The sequence below is a fragment of the Oncorhynchus keta genome, chromosome 23 (assembly GCF_023373465.1).
Source record: "Oncorhynchus keta strain PuntledgeMale-10-30-2019 chromosome 23, Oket_V2, whole genome shotgun sequence".
Lineage (NCBI taxonomy): Eukaryota > Metazoa > Chordata > Actinopteri > Salmoniformes > Salmonidae > Oncorhynchus > Oncorhynchus keta.
In genome coordinates, this window is record NC_068443.1 from 12,246,554 (window position 1) to 12,260,215 (window position 13,662).

Below are 13,662 nucleotides of genomic sequence, written 5' to 3' on the forward strand. Positions count from 1 at the left end.
ATAGTTGTGATGTCTTCACTATTATTATATAATGTAGAATATAGTACAAATAAAGAAAAACCCTTGAATAAATAGGTGTGTCCAAACTTTTGACAGGTACTGTATGTCACGACAATTTACAAGTAATGGGCTTTATGTTTTAACTGTAACATTTGAACTGGGCTGGTGTTTGTAGAAAGCTCTTCGCTCTACCAAAGGACTGAGCAGGTTGGATGAGGTTTTGCGTAAAATAAGGTGCTCATATGGTGTGGGGATGTGTCAAAGTTTTTCTGAGCATGAATCAGAATTTTGCACACACACATTCATGCCAAAGAGATTATGTGGTAGTCTCTGATGAGAGTAGCGTATAGAGCAGATTATTGTATTGTAATACAATCAGAAGAACAAGAGAGACGTGGGATTAGCCATCGCACACACCCGCATGCACACCTGATACACCATTTATACTGTATATGAGGTCAGTGCTGTCGCACTGCTAATGCATTCCACTTAGATGTAATACACTAGTACTTTGGGTGGCAGGTAGCCTAGTGGTTAGAGCATTGGGCCAGTAACTGGAAAGGTTGCTGGATCGAATCCATGAGCTGACGCGGTAAAAATCTGTCATTCTGCCCCTGAGCAAGGCAGTTTCCTAGGTGCTGTGGATGTTGATTTAAGGCAGCCCCTGCAACTCTCTGATTCAGCATAGTTGGGTTAAATGCAGAAGACACATTTCAGTTGAAGGCATTCAGTTGTACAACTGACTAGGTATTTCCCTTCACTTTGTTGTTCTAGGAGATTATTGTGAACATGTAAGACCTAAGGAGCAGCAAGGGGAACTGCCCCCTGCCTACCTTCAGACTGTGCTCAAATCCCACACCCCAACCCGAGCACTCCGTTCTGCCACCTCTGGTCTCTTGGCTGTCCCACCCCTACGGAGGTTCAGCTCCCAACTCAGCCCAGACAAATCTTATATCTGTCCCCGCACTTTGATGGTGGAATGAGCTTCCCCATGCCCATCTTCTGAGTCCATGCTCATCTTCTGAAAACATCTGAAACCCTACCTCTTCAAAGAGTATTTAAATAAGACATTGCAGTCTTACTCCCACCCCATAAAAATAAATACTTGCACTTGTCTATTCCTATTAGCCCTGACTTTGCTGATAACTTCTGTACTGAGGAAAAATGTGCTTACTACGACTGTGGTTTTCTCACCGAGCTATGTTAAGATGAATGCACTGACTGCAAGTCCTTTAGATAAGTGGAGCACATGTGAAATCAGGCTCCAGACAGTATCAGGGCAGCCTGCGCGCAAGAAAGAACTAGACTGGATAGTGTATGAGTATCTAAGCTCTCCTCTCCTCTCCTCTCTTCTGTTTATCGTACTCAGGGTTCACTCTCTCTGACCTGGACCATGAGCAATGACTCGCCTGTACTGACAAGCCTGACGGAGAACTCCACCGTAAGTACTGCAGCTCTCTACCTCCTGTCCTCTCTCCATCCATCTTGTGCTATCCTACTCTCTCAATCATCTCTCCACCTTCTCTCCATCCATCTTGTGCTCTCCTACTCTCTCTATCATCTCTCCACCTTCTCTCCATCCATCTTGTGCTCTCCTACTCTCTCAATCATCTCTCCACCTTCTCTTCATCCATCTCTCTCCATGCTATCTTCATCCTCTCTCCTACCTCTTTTCTCACACTTCTCCCTCTCTCTTTATCTCCCCACAATCTCCCTTCGGTCTCTTCCCTCCATCCTGTTTTTTCTTTTCATTAAGCCCCCAGTCTTTGTGTCCGTAACCCAGAAGCAGACATTGGGTTCAGTGGCTGGCTACAGCCTGTCATTTCAGATGAGCCCATTGGGTTACAGTGGGTTTCAGTGGGTTAGTAATATGGTCTGCAGGTAGCCGGCCAGGGTTTCAGTGGGTTATTAATATGGTCTGCAGGTAGCCGGCCAGGGTTTCAGTGGGTTAGTAATATGGTCTGCAGGTAGCCGGCCAGGGTTTCAGTGGGTTAGTAATATGGTCTGGTGGTAGCCGGCCAGGGTTTCAGTGGGTTAGTAATATGGTCTGCAGGTAGCCGGCCAGGGTTTCAGTGGGTTAGTAATATGGTCTGCAGGTAGCCGGCCAGGGTTTCAGTGGGTTAGTAATATGGTCTGCAGGTAGCCGGACAGGGATTTAGCTGCTCACACTGATTGATTGTGTTGTTCTTACTGTTGAGCTGAGTTTGTAAAAACAGCAGATTGCATTATTACACTACAGTCACTCTGGCAGTGGAGAAGTTGTGTGTGTGATGTTTCCTGTAATGATAACTGAGACCCATCAGGTAATTGTGCTGCCTGTGAGGCTTTCCCTGAAGGAGCCGAGACAGTTAACCCCCAACAACAGATCCCGAGCGCCAATGATGCCGAATTAAGGTAGCCCCAAGCACCTATCTGATTCAGAGGGGTTGGGTCAAATGCAGAAGACACATTTCAGTTGTACAACTGACTAGGTACCCCACTTTCCCTGTTACTACGCCATAACACACTGTACTCCATCCCCACCTCACTTGTCTAGACCTACACACAGTCTTTACATGAGTCCCCCTCCTGCTGAACCTATATACTAATGGATGAACCCTGTGTGATATGTTATTCACTAATACACTTCTGTAGTCCAGTAACAGAAAGAGGATGAAGGCAGAGTAAAATGAATATGCTGATGATCACTTATTTAAATGTGTTCACGCTTTCTAAGGTCAAACAATAGGCACACAATTATTTTTGTTTCATTAGCGAATCTAGCGATGCTTTGATCCGAGGCCTGGTTATGCTAGCAGCTAACCTGACGCCAGCTGTTTTCATTCTCAGAAGGGCATTCAATTGGAAACCATGGCCACCTCTCCCTCCCAGTCATTCCTCGTAAAATATTCTCTCAGTTGCTGGATTGTGTGTGTGATTGGAGTTAACAGGTCGACAATGTTTGATTGATGGGTGGTGTTCTAGAACTTTCCCCAGAAGCTAATTCTGAGGGTTCCAAACTCCTCTGTGGAAAATGTAGAGTTGCAGACTCAGATCATTCCCATATCTCTACATTCTTTCTTTGTCTGTCTCTCACTCTTGTCTCACTCTCTCCATCTCGCTCTCTCTCTCATTCCACCCCCCCCTTCTCTCTCTCTCTCTCTCTCATTCTATCCCCCCCTTCTCTCTCTCAAGGGTGCATTAGTTATTAACACAGTATACAGTAATACTGTGTGGAAGGTTGACCTTGTTGTTCCCTCAGTCAAGGTTATGAATCACTGTAGACTCTTGTGATCTAGAGGGCTTCCCCATCCATAGTATGGAGTGTTCGGTCTGTCACTCAATCACCAATCTTAGCATGACTCATAGGACATTTGATATCACAGCCAATCCCTTACTGTCCTCTCTGTCTTAATCATAGTGTAATTAGAGTAGAGGGGTGTGTTAAATGAAATTCAATATAGAACTGCTTTGTCATTGGCTTTTAATGGCCCTCCATTATCAGAATCAGTCCATAATACAACATCAGCAGAAAAGTCTGGTTCTCACTGCTTACCACGGTCTGACTGTCTCCTCCTGATGATGCCGCCCTGTCGCCCCTCCTCTCTCCTCTTCTCTCTCTCTCCCTCTCCCCCTCTCCCCCTCTCTCCTCCGTCTCTCCCCCTCTCTCCTCCGTCTCTCCCCCTCTCCCCTCTTCTCTCTCTCTCCATCTCCCCCTCTCCCCTCTTCTCTCTCTCTCCATCTCCCCCTCTCCCCCTCTCCCCCGTCTCTCCCTCTCTCCTCTGTCTCTCCCCTCTCTCCCCCTCCTCTCTCTTCTTCTCTCTCTCCATCTCCCCCGTCTCTCCAATAGGCACACTTTCCTCCTCTCTCCATATCCTCCTCTCCCCCTCTCTCTCTCTCCCCCTCCCTCTCTCCTCCTTTCCTCCCCTCTCCATCTCCTCCTCTCCCCCGTCTCTCCCCCCTATCCCCCTCTCCTCCTCTCCCCCTCTCTCCTCCTCTCCCCCTCTCTCCCTCTCTACTCCCTCTCTCCTCCGTCTCTCCCCTCTCTCCCCCTCCTCTCTCTCTCTCCATCTCCCCCTCTCCCCCGTCTCTCCCTCTCTCCTCCTTTCCTCCTCTCTCCATCTCCTCCTCTCCCCCTCTCCCCCTCTCTCCCTCTCTCCTCCTTTCTCCATCTCCTCCTCTCCCCCTCTCTCCCTCTCTCTCCCTCTCTCCTCCTCTCCCCCGTCTCTCCCCGTCTCTCCCTCTCTCCTCCTCTCCCTCTCTCCCTCTCTCCTTCTCTCCCCCTCTCCCCCTCTCTCCCTCTCTCCATCTCCTCCTCTCCCCCGTCTCTCCGTCTCTCCCCCTCTCCCCCTCTCTCCTCCTCTCCCCCTCCCCTCCTCTCTCCCTCTCTCCATCTCCTCCTCTCCCCCGTCTCACCATCTCTCTCCCCCCTCTCCCCCTCTCCCCTCTCCCCTCTCTCTCCCTCTCTCCCCCCTCTCTCCTCATCTCCCTCTCTCCTCCTCTCTCCTCCTCTCTCCCTCTCTCCCTCTCTCCCTCTCTCCCCCTCTCCTCCTCTTCCCCTCTCTCCTCCTCTCTCCCTCTCTCCTCCTTTCCTCCTTTCTCCATCTCCTCCTCTCCCCCGTCTCTCCGTCTCTCCCCCCTCTCCCCCTCTCTCCCTCTCTCTCCCTCTCTCCTCCTCTCTCCCTCTCTCCTCCTCTCTCCCTCTCTCCCTCTCTCCTTCTCTCCCCCTCTCCCCCTCTCTCCTCCTCTCCCCCTCTCTCCCTCTCTCCATCTCCCCCCGTCTCTCCGTCTCTCCCCCTCTCCCCCTCCCTCCCTCCCTCCTCCTCTCTCCTATCCTCTCTCCATCTACTCCTCTCCCCCCTCACCGTCTCTCTCCCTCTCTCCCCCTCTCTCTCCCCCTCTCCCCCCTCTCTCCTCCTCTCCCTCTCTCCTCCTCTCCCCCTCTCTCCCTCTCTCCTCCTCTCTCCCTCTCTCCTCCTCTCTCCCTCTCTCCCCCTCTCTCCTTCTCTCCCCCTCTCCCCCTCTCTCCTCCTCTCCCCCTCTCTCCCTCTCTCCATCTCCCCCCTCTCTCCCTCTCTCCCCCTCTCCCCCTCCCTCCCTCCCTCCTCCTCTCTCCCTCTCTCCATCTCTCCTCTCCCCGTCTCACCCTCTCTCCCTCTCTCCCCCTCTCTCCCCTCTCCTCCCCCTCTCCCCCTCTCTCCCCATCTCCCTCTCTCCTCCTCTCCCCTCTCTCCCTCCCTCCTCCCCCTCTCTCTCCCTCTCTCCCCCTCTCTCTCCATATCCTCCTCTCCCCCTCTCTCTCTCTCCCCCCTCCCTCTCTCCTCCTTTCCTCCCCTCTCCATCTCCTCCTCTCCCCGTCTCTCCCCCCTCTCCCCCTCTCCTCCTCTCCCCCTCTCTCCTCCTCTCCCCCTCTCCCCTCTCTACCCCTCTCTCCCCATCTCTCCCCCTCTCTCCCCCTCCTCTCCCTCTATTCTCTCCTCTCTCCATCTCCCCCTCTCCCCGTCTCTCCCCTCTCTCCCCCTCCTCTCTCCATCTCCTCCTCTCCCCCTCTCCCCTCTCTCCTCCTCCTCCTTTCTCCATCTCCTCCCTCCATCTCCCCCTCTCTCCCTCTCTCTCCCCTCTCCCCTCTCCCCCTCTCTCCCCGTCTCTCCCTCTCTCCTCTCCCTCTCTCCCTCCTCCCTCTCTCCTCTCTCTCCCTCTCTCCCCTCTCCCCCTCTCTCCCCTCTCCATCCCTCCTCCTCCATCTCCTCCGTCTCTCCCCCTCTCCCCCTCTCTCCCCTCTCCCCCTCCCCTCCTCTCCCCTCTCTCCATCTCCTCCTCTCCCCCTCTCACCATCTCTCTCCCCCTCTCCCCTCTCCCCCTCTCTCTCCCTCTCTCCCCCTCTCTCCTCATCTCCCTCTCTCCTCCTCTCTCCTCCTCTCTCCCTCTCTCCCCTCTCTCCCTCTCTCCCCCTCTCCTCCTCTCCCCTCTCTCCCCTCTCTCCCTCTCTCCTCCTTTCCTCCTTTCTCCATCTCCTCCTCTCTCCCCGTCTCTCCCCCTCTCTCCCCCTCTCCCCCTCTCTCCCTCTCTCCCTCTCTCCCCTCTCTCCTCCTCTCTCCCTCTCTCCCCTCTCTCCCTCTCTCCCTCTCTCCTTCTCTCCCCCTCTCCCCCTCTCTCCTCCTCTCCCCCTCTCTCCCTCTCTCCATCTCCCCCGTCTCTCCGTCTCTCCCCCTCTCCCCCTCCCTCCCTCCCTCCTCCTCTCTCCCCCTCTCTCCATCTCTCCTCTCCCCGTCTCACCGTCTCTCTCCCTCTCTCCCCCTCTCCCCCTCTCTCTCCCCTCTCCCCCTCTCTCCTCATCTCCCTCTCTCCTCCTCTCCTCCTCTCTCCCTCTCTCCTCCTCTCCCACTCTCTCCCCTTCTCCCTCTCTCCCCTCTCTCCCTCCCCCTCTCTCTCCCTCTCTCCCCCTCTCTCTCCATCTCCTCCCTCTCTCCCCCCGTCTCTCCCCCTCTCCCCTCTCTCCTCCTCTCCCCCTCTCTCCCTCTCTCCCTCCTCTTCCCCTCTCCCTCCTCCTCCTCCCCCTCTCCCCCTCTCTCCCTCTCTCCTCCTTTCCTCATTTCTCCATCTCCTCCTCTCCCCCCTCTCCCCCTCTCTCCCTCTCTCCTCCTTTCTCCATCTCCCCCTCTCTCCATCTCTCCTCCTCTCCCCCCGTCTCTCCCCCTATCTCCCTCTCTCCTCCTCTCCCTCTCTCTCCCTCTCTCCCTCTCTCCCTCTCTCCTTCTCTCCCCCTCTCCCCCTCTCTCCATCTCCTCCTCTCCCCCGTCTCTCCGTCTCTCCCCCCTCTCCCCTCTCTCCTCCTCTCCCCCTCCCTCCCTCTCTCCTCCTTTCTCCATCTCCTCCTCTCCCCCTCTCTCCCTCTCTCCTCCTCTCCCCCGTCTCTCCCCCTATCTCCCTCTCTCCTCCTCTCCCTCTCTCCCTCTCTCCCCCTCTCCCCCTCTCTCCCTCTCTCCATCTCCTCCTCTCCCCCCGTCTCACCGTCTCTCTCCCTCTCTCCCCCTCTCCCCTCTCCCTCTCTCTCCCTCTCTCCCCCTCTCTCCTCATCTCCCTCTCTCTCTCCCCCTCTCTCCCTCTCTCCTCCTCTCTCCCTCTCTCCTCCTCTCTCCCTCTCTCCTCCTCTCCCCTCTCTCTCCCTCTCTCCCCCTCTCTCCCCTCTCTCCTCCTCTCCCCCTCTCTCCTCCTCTTCCCCTCTCCCCTCCTCCTCTCCCCCCTCTCCCCCCCCCTCTCCTCTCTCCTCCTTTCCTCCTTTCTCCATCTCCTCCTCTCCCCCCGTCTCTCCCCCTCTCCCCCTCTCTCCCTCCTCTCCCTCTCTCTCCCTCTCTCCTCCTCTCTCCCTCTCTCCTCCTCTCCCCCTCTCTCCCTCTCTCCTTCTCTCCCCCTCTCTCCCTCTCTCCCCTCTCCCCCTCTCCCATCTCCCCCTCTCTCCGTCTCTCCCCCTCTCCCTCCCTCCCTCCCTCCCTCCCTCCCTCTCTCCTCCTCTCTCCTCCTCTCTCCATCTCCTCCTCTCTCCCCGTCTCACCATCTCTCTCCCTCTCTCCCCCTCTCCCCCTCTCTCTCCCCCTCTCCCCCTCTCTCCTCATCTCCCTCTCTCCTCCTCTCCTCCTCTCTCCTCCTCTCCCACTCTCTCCCCTCTCTCCCTCCCTCTCTCCCCCTCTCTCTCCATCTCCTCCTCTCCCCCCGTCTCTCCCCCTCTCCCCTCTCCCCTCTCTCCCCCTCTCCCCCTCTCTCCTCCTCTTCCCCTCTCTCCTCCTCCTCTCTCCCCCTCTCCCCCTCTCTCTCCCTCTCTCCTCCTTTCTCCATCTCCTCCTCTCCCCTCTCTCCCCGTCTCTCCCCCTCTCTCCCCCTCTCTCCCTCTCTCTCCTCCTCTCCCCTCTCTCCCTCTCTCCCCCTCTCTCCCTCTCTCCTCCTCTCCCCCTCTCTCCATCTCTTCCTCTCCCCCCGTCTCTCCGTCTCTCCCCCTCTCCCCCTCTCTCCTCCTCTCCCCCCTCCCTCCTCCTCTCTCCCTCTCTCCATCTCCTCCTCTCCCCTCTCTCCCCTCTCTCCTCCTCTCTCCCCCTCTCTCCTCCTCTCCCTCTCTCCTCCTCTCTCCCCCTCTCCCCCTCATCTCCATCTCTCCTCCTCTCCCCCTCTCTCCCTCTCTCCCCTTCTCCCTCTCTCCCCTTCTCTCCCTCCCCCTCTCTCCCTCTCTCTCCATCTCCTCCTCTCCCCCCGTCTCTCCCCCCTCTCCCTCTCTCCTCCTCTTCCCCTCTCTCCCTCTCTCCATCTCCTCCTCTCCCCCCGTCTCACTGTCTCTCCCCCTCTCTCCTCCTCTCCCTCTCCTCCTCTCTCCCCCTCTCTCTCCCTCTCTCCTCTCCCTCTCTCCTCCTCTCTCCCTCTCTCCTCCTCTTCCCCTCCCTCCCCCTCTCTCCCTCTCGCCCCCTCTCCCTCTCTCCCCCCCCTCTCCTCCTCTCTCCCTCTCCCCCTCTCTCCCCCTCTCCTCTACATCTTCCCTCCTTTTCTCCACGCATTTCCATTTTTAGCATGCAGAGTCTTCATTTTCCCCTCAGTCAGATGAGCAGGGAAATTGAATTAAAGGTCTCATTGACGTTTCGATTCTAATCCTGAGGATCACTTAGGGAAGACAGAGCACGTTAATCACAAATTACAGAGAAGAGCAGTTGTGCAACATTACTGTATGTGTGTATGTGTGGCTTACATCTTTCTGTATTAATAAATCCTTATTAAATATTACACTGCTGAGCTGACACAGTAATGGGACAAAAATATTTCTTCTGACTTCAAAAGGAAAATGATCTTTTTCCCAGCAGCACTAGTTATGTAGCTGAGATGTTGGCTCGCCACAGTAGATTCACACACGCATTCACACAAACATGGTGTGAAAACATAATGCATTTCAAAAGAATACTGTACTGCAGGCTATCTATTCAATCATTGATTGACAATACAATACATTATGACGCACAACCGTAATGCAAGGCAAAACCCTTTAATGGGATGCAAAGTATGAAATACAATAGATTTTCTATCATATTTCTGTCACCTATCCAGTCATTTCAGATCTGTGTACACTGAAAGTGTTAGCCATGAGGGTAAGCTGCTAAGCTAAATTAAACCTGAAGAGTCACACCCCGTTTCTCCAGATAGAAGTTCCCTTAACCAAATATCTATTTGGGAAACGTTTACAGACTGCCATTGGTTGAAAGGGGTTGTGTCTAGGGTAAGGTACTATGCCTCTGACCCTTATGGTCCTTCCCACTATACAGGAGGTGCCAGTGTCGGTAGGACGGGTTGAGAACTATGTGATCCTGCTGGTCCTGCTGTGTGTGTTCGCTGGAGGTTCACTGATCCTTCTCTCCGTGCTGTTGCTGTACTGTCACCGCTGCTCTGTGGGCAGCCGCCGTTACTCCAGGTACCACACACTTCTCACCTCTACAGTAACCCAACCTACAGCATTATAGGTCATGTCCCTGGCTCTAACTCTGATTAACCCTAAGTGTATTATGTATTAGCAAAACTGTGGCACGTCTGCACAGAGAGATTAGGAAACACAGTGTTGAAGTGATTAGGATAGAAATGGATTAGTGCTCAGAGTGAAATCAAAATGAGCATTAAATCTCTGATGCCTGGAGACAGTTCTATTTTTGACCGCAAAGGGCAAAGAGACAGTACCAATAACACTCCCTTTCTCCCTCCTTTCTCCCTCTTTTCTCCCTCTTTTCTCCCTCTTTTATCCCTCTTTTCTCCCTCTTTTCTCCTTCCTTTCTCCCTCCTTTCTCCCTCCTTTCTCCCTCTTTTCTCCCTCTTTTCTCCCTATTTTCTCCTTCCTTTCTCCCTCCTTTCTCCCTATTTTCTCCCTCCTTTCTCCCTCTTTTCTCCCTCTTTTCTCCCTCCTTTCTCCCTCTTTTCTCCCTCTTTTCTCCCTATTTTCTCCCTATTTTCTCCTTCCTTTCTCCCTCCTTTCTCCCTCTTTTCTCCCTCCTTTCTCCTTCCTTTCTCCCTCCTTTCTCCCTCTTTTCTCCCTCCTTTCTCCCTCCTTTCTCCCTCTTTTCTCCCTCTTTTTCTGTCCTCTGTATGCAGGGCCAGTGATGATCCAGAGAAGACTAATACCACCTATGTGGAGGATTCACAGCCCACACAAGGTAAGGAAGATGTACATTCTACTTCCGTTTAGACACAGAATATTTTTATTAAAACCATAGAAACTGACACCTTCTCCTTACATTTTTTCTCTCCTCTTGTCTCGTCTCCTCTCCTTTCCTCTCCTCTTCTTACATCTCCTCTCCTCTCCGCTCCCTCTCACATCACCTCTCCTCCCCCTCTCACATCACCTCTCCTCTCCTCCCCTCTCTCCAGACATCACTATAAGGCTAGATGAATCAGATGCTCTCTCACCGTCTACCTGCCATGATGAAGAGACAGACAGGTTCATGTCCACCTGCTCTACTGGCCGCCGTGTCTCCTTCAATGAGTCAGCTCTTTACGAAAAGGAGAGCAAGACTCAGGACAAAGGACGCAGGTACAGGACAATGTTATTTACAAAATGGCTGCCGTGTATCACTCAGGTTGATGTTGCAACACAAGTACAGATTGGTGGTGGAAGTGGAGAGTCGTCTCCATACATTAAGTCTTTTGAAGAAAAAGGTCTTCCTTGGAAAACAATCTCTTTATCTCAATGGAAACTTGGGACTGAATTCAATTTAGATACCATTTCCTTCCTCTCCTCCTACTCAGATACACCCTCACAGAAGGGGACTTCCATCATCTGAAGAAGGCCCGTCTGACCCACCTCCCCCTGGCCCCCCCTCCCTCTACCCTGAAGATACTCACCATCATGGAGTGTGAATCTACAGAGAGCAGCAGCCTCAACGTCAACAAACCGCCCACTCCCAAACCCCCACTGTACCCCCTCTACCAGGTAAACATCCACATTTTACATTTAGCATGATTTACTTTTCCATGGTAAAAAAAAACATAGCATTTATTGGTTAAGGGCATTAGAACTTCAGGTGTCAGGGAAGATAGATAACAATCTAGCTGACTCAATTACTCAACCAGAGGTGGTTGGTAGGATGGTTGGAGGATCTATTGTAATGGCTCGAAGGGAATCGATAGAACAAAGTCAATATGTTTGATGTGTTTGATACGGTTCCATTGATTCCATTCCAACCATGACAATGAGCCCATCCTCCTATTGCTCCTCCCACCAGGATCCTCTGTACTCAACCTACTATACAACCTTGCGATTGCTTTTCCCTGATCATCCTAACTGAACCTCGTGTGTTGTGTAGTCTTCTGAGAGGGCTGGGCCCGCCTGGTTGGGCCAGAGCTCTGGTAGTGCCCTCCCTGGAGACATCCACCACTACATCCTACTGGACTCCAGACTCAGCTACAGTCCACCAATCCTGTGCCCCCCAACCCCCCGCTCCAGAACCGTGAGTATTATACATGACTTTATACATACACCACTACAGACTCATATGAAGAGGTATCACTCTCTATTTCAGAACCCTGCATGCCCCTTGGTGACAGGGGTTCAAGCCCCCACTTGTCTGTCCTTAAAACACTTTCCTTGACCCTCTCTATATGCACATTATCTCTATATCTACGTTATCTACCGATCTACCGATCTCTTGATCTGCTTTGACAGGCGGAGGCCGTAGGGGACGGACCGTGGGTTAGGACAGAAGGAGAGGGGGAGATTACAGGGACGAGAGGAGTGAGGGGAACGTCTCCGGCCCCCGTTCACCGGGGTTCTGTTCTGCACTTCTTCTGCAAACTGAGACGGCATGCCAGCTTGGAGGGGGCCGGGCCTTACTTCAGGAAGTGGAAGTTTGACAGCAGCCATCGTGCCGCCAGTCTAGACACCAAAGGTGAGAGGTCATGTTGCTAGGCTAGAGGCATATGTCTGGTTTTATTAAGTTAAAGTTTTTGGACTAATGTGAAATTTAAAGGTAATTTCCAATTGAGCCAACATACAGTGCATTTGAAAAGTATTCAGACCCCTTGCCTTTTTCCACATTTTGTAACATTACAGCCTTATTATAAAATGTATTAAATTGTTTACCATAAAGGCCTGATTGGTGGAGTGCTGAGTGCAGAGATGGTTGCCTTCTGGAATGTTCTCCCATCTCCACAGAGGAACTCTGGAGCTCTGTCAGAGTGACCATCGGGTTCTTGGTCACCTCCCTGACCAAGGCCCTTCTCCCCGATTGCTCAGTTTGGTCAGGCGGCCAGCTCTAGGAAGAGTCTTGGTGGTTCCAAACTTCTTCCATTTAAGAATGATGGAGGCCACTGTGTTCTCGGGGACCTTCATTGCTGCAGAAATGTTTTTGTACCCTTCCTCAGATCTGTACCTCGACACAATCCTGTCTCAGAGCTCTACGGTCAATTCCTTTGACCTCATGGCTTGGTTTTTGCTCAGACATGCACTGTCAACTGTGGGACCTTATATAGACAGGTGTGTGCCTTTCCAAATCATGTCGAATCAATTGAATTTACCACAGGTGGACTCCAATCAAGTTGTAGAAACATCTCAAGGATGATCAATGGAAACAGGATGCACCTGAGCTCAATTTTGAGTCTCATAGCAAAGGGTTTGAATACTTATGTAAATAAAGTATTTCTTAAAACCTGTTTTTGCTTTGTCACTATGGGGTATTGTGTGTAGATTGATGAGAAAAAATGTTTTATTTAATCGATTTTAGAATAAAGGCTGTAACGTAACAAAATGTGGAAAAAGTCAAGGGGTCTGAATACTTTCTGAATGCACTGAATGCAGTGTTTACCGTGAATGCCGTCTCCGAGAATGCGGAAACAATGTCAGTGGCACCATAACGCAGATTTTCTGCACTACTGATTGAATCGAGTCCTAAACTGCATTGGAATCGATATGAAGATAGAGGAGAGGTGTGTGTGTGTGTTTCCCCCAGGCTCTCCTAAGAGACGTCCGTTCCAGAGACAGAGAGCAGCCAGTGATAACACAGACCCAACTGAAGAGGACTCACCCCCTTCTCCCCCTCTCCGCCGTGACATCATCCAGCCCCTCCCCTCTGCACACAGCCAGAGCAGCGGCCTCCAGCATCTCTCTGCAGGGTCGCTATCGCCCCCCACCTGCCCACCCTCACCCTGTCTCAGCAGGTACCATTCACAGACTCTTACTTCTAACAAACAGTATTGTACTCATATCGGTTATAGGGGTACCCATTGAATCTGAATAAATGATCAATTCCGTAACTTAACGACTTTTGATAAGTGCAGTGTGTTAAGACAGATAAGAGACAGGCAGGTGAGAAATAAAACACGTGGGTGTTGTTTGATGGTGAATCTACCTGATGTCTCTCTGTCTCTCTGCAGGTTAGAGGTGGAGGCGGTGGTAGAGGCTGCAAGCAGCAGCAGGACAGAGAGAAACGCAACTCACCCACCACCAGAGCCCCCTGAGACCCAAGAGAGAGGGCAAGAGCCTGGGGAGGAAGCGACAGGAACAAGGACAGGGTTATGGAGAGAAGCTGGGGCAGTGACAAGAAAAGAAGCAAGAGAGGAGGTCAATGATTGGGTTGGGCCAGGAGAAGAGTCAGATGAAGATGAAGAGGAAGAGACAGATATTTTAGGGACAGAACAAAGGGTGGGTATGGGATCAGAGATAATGGAAGG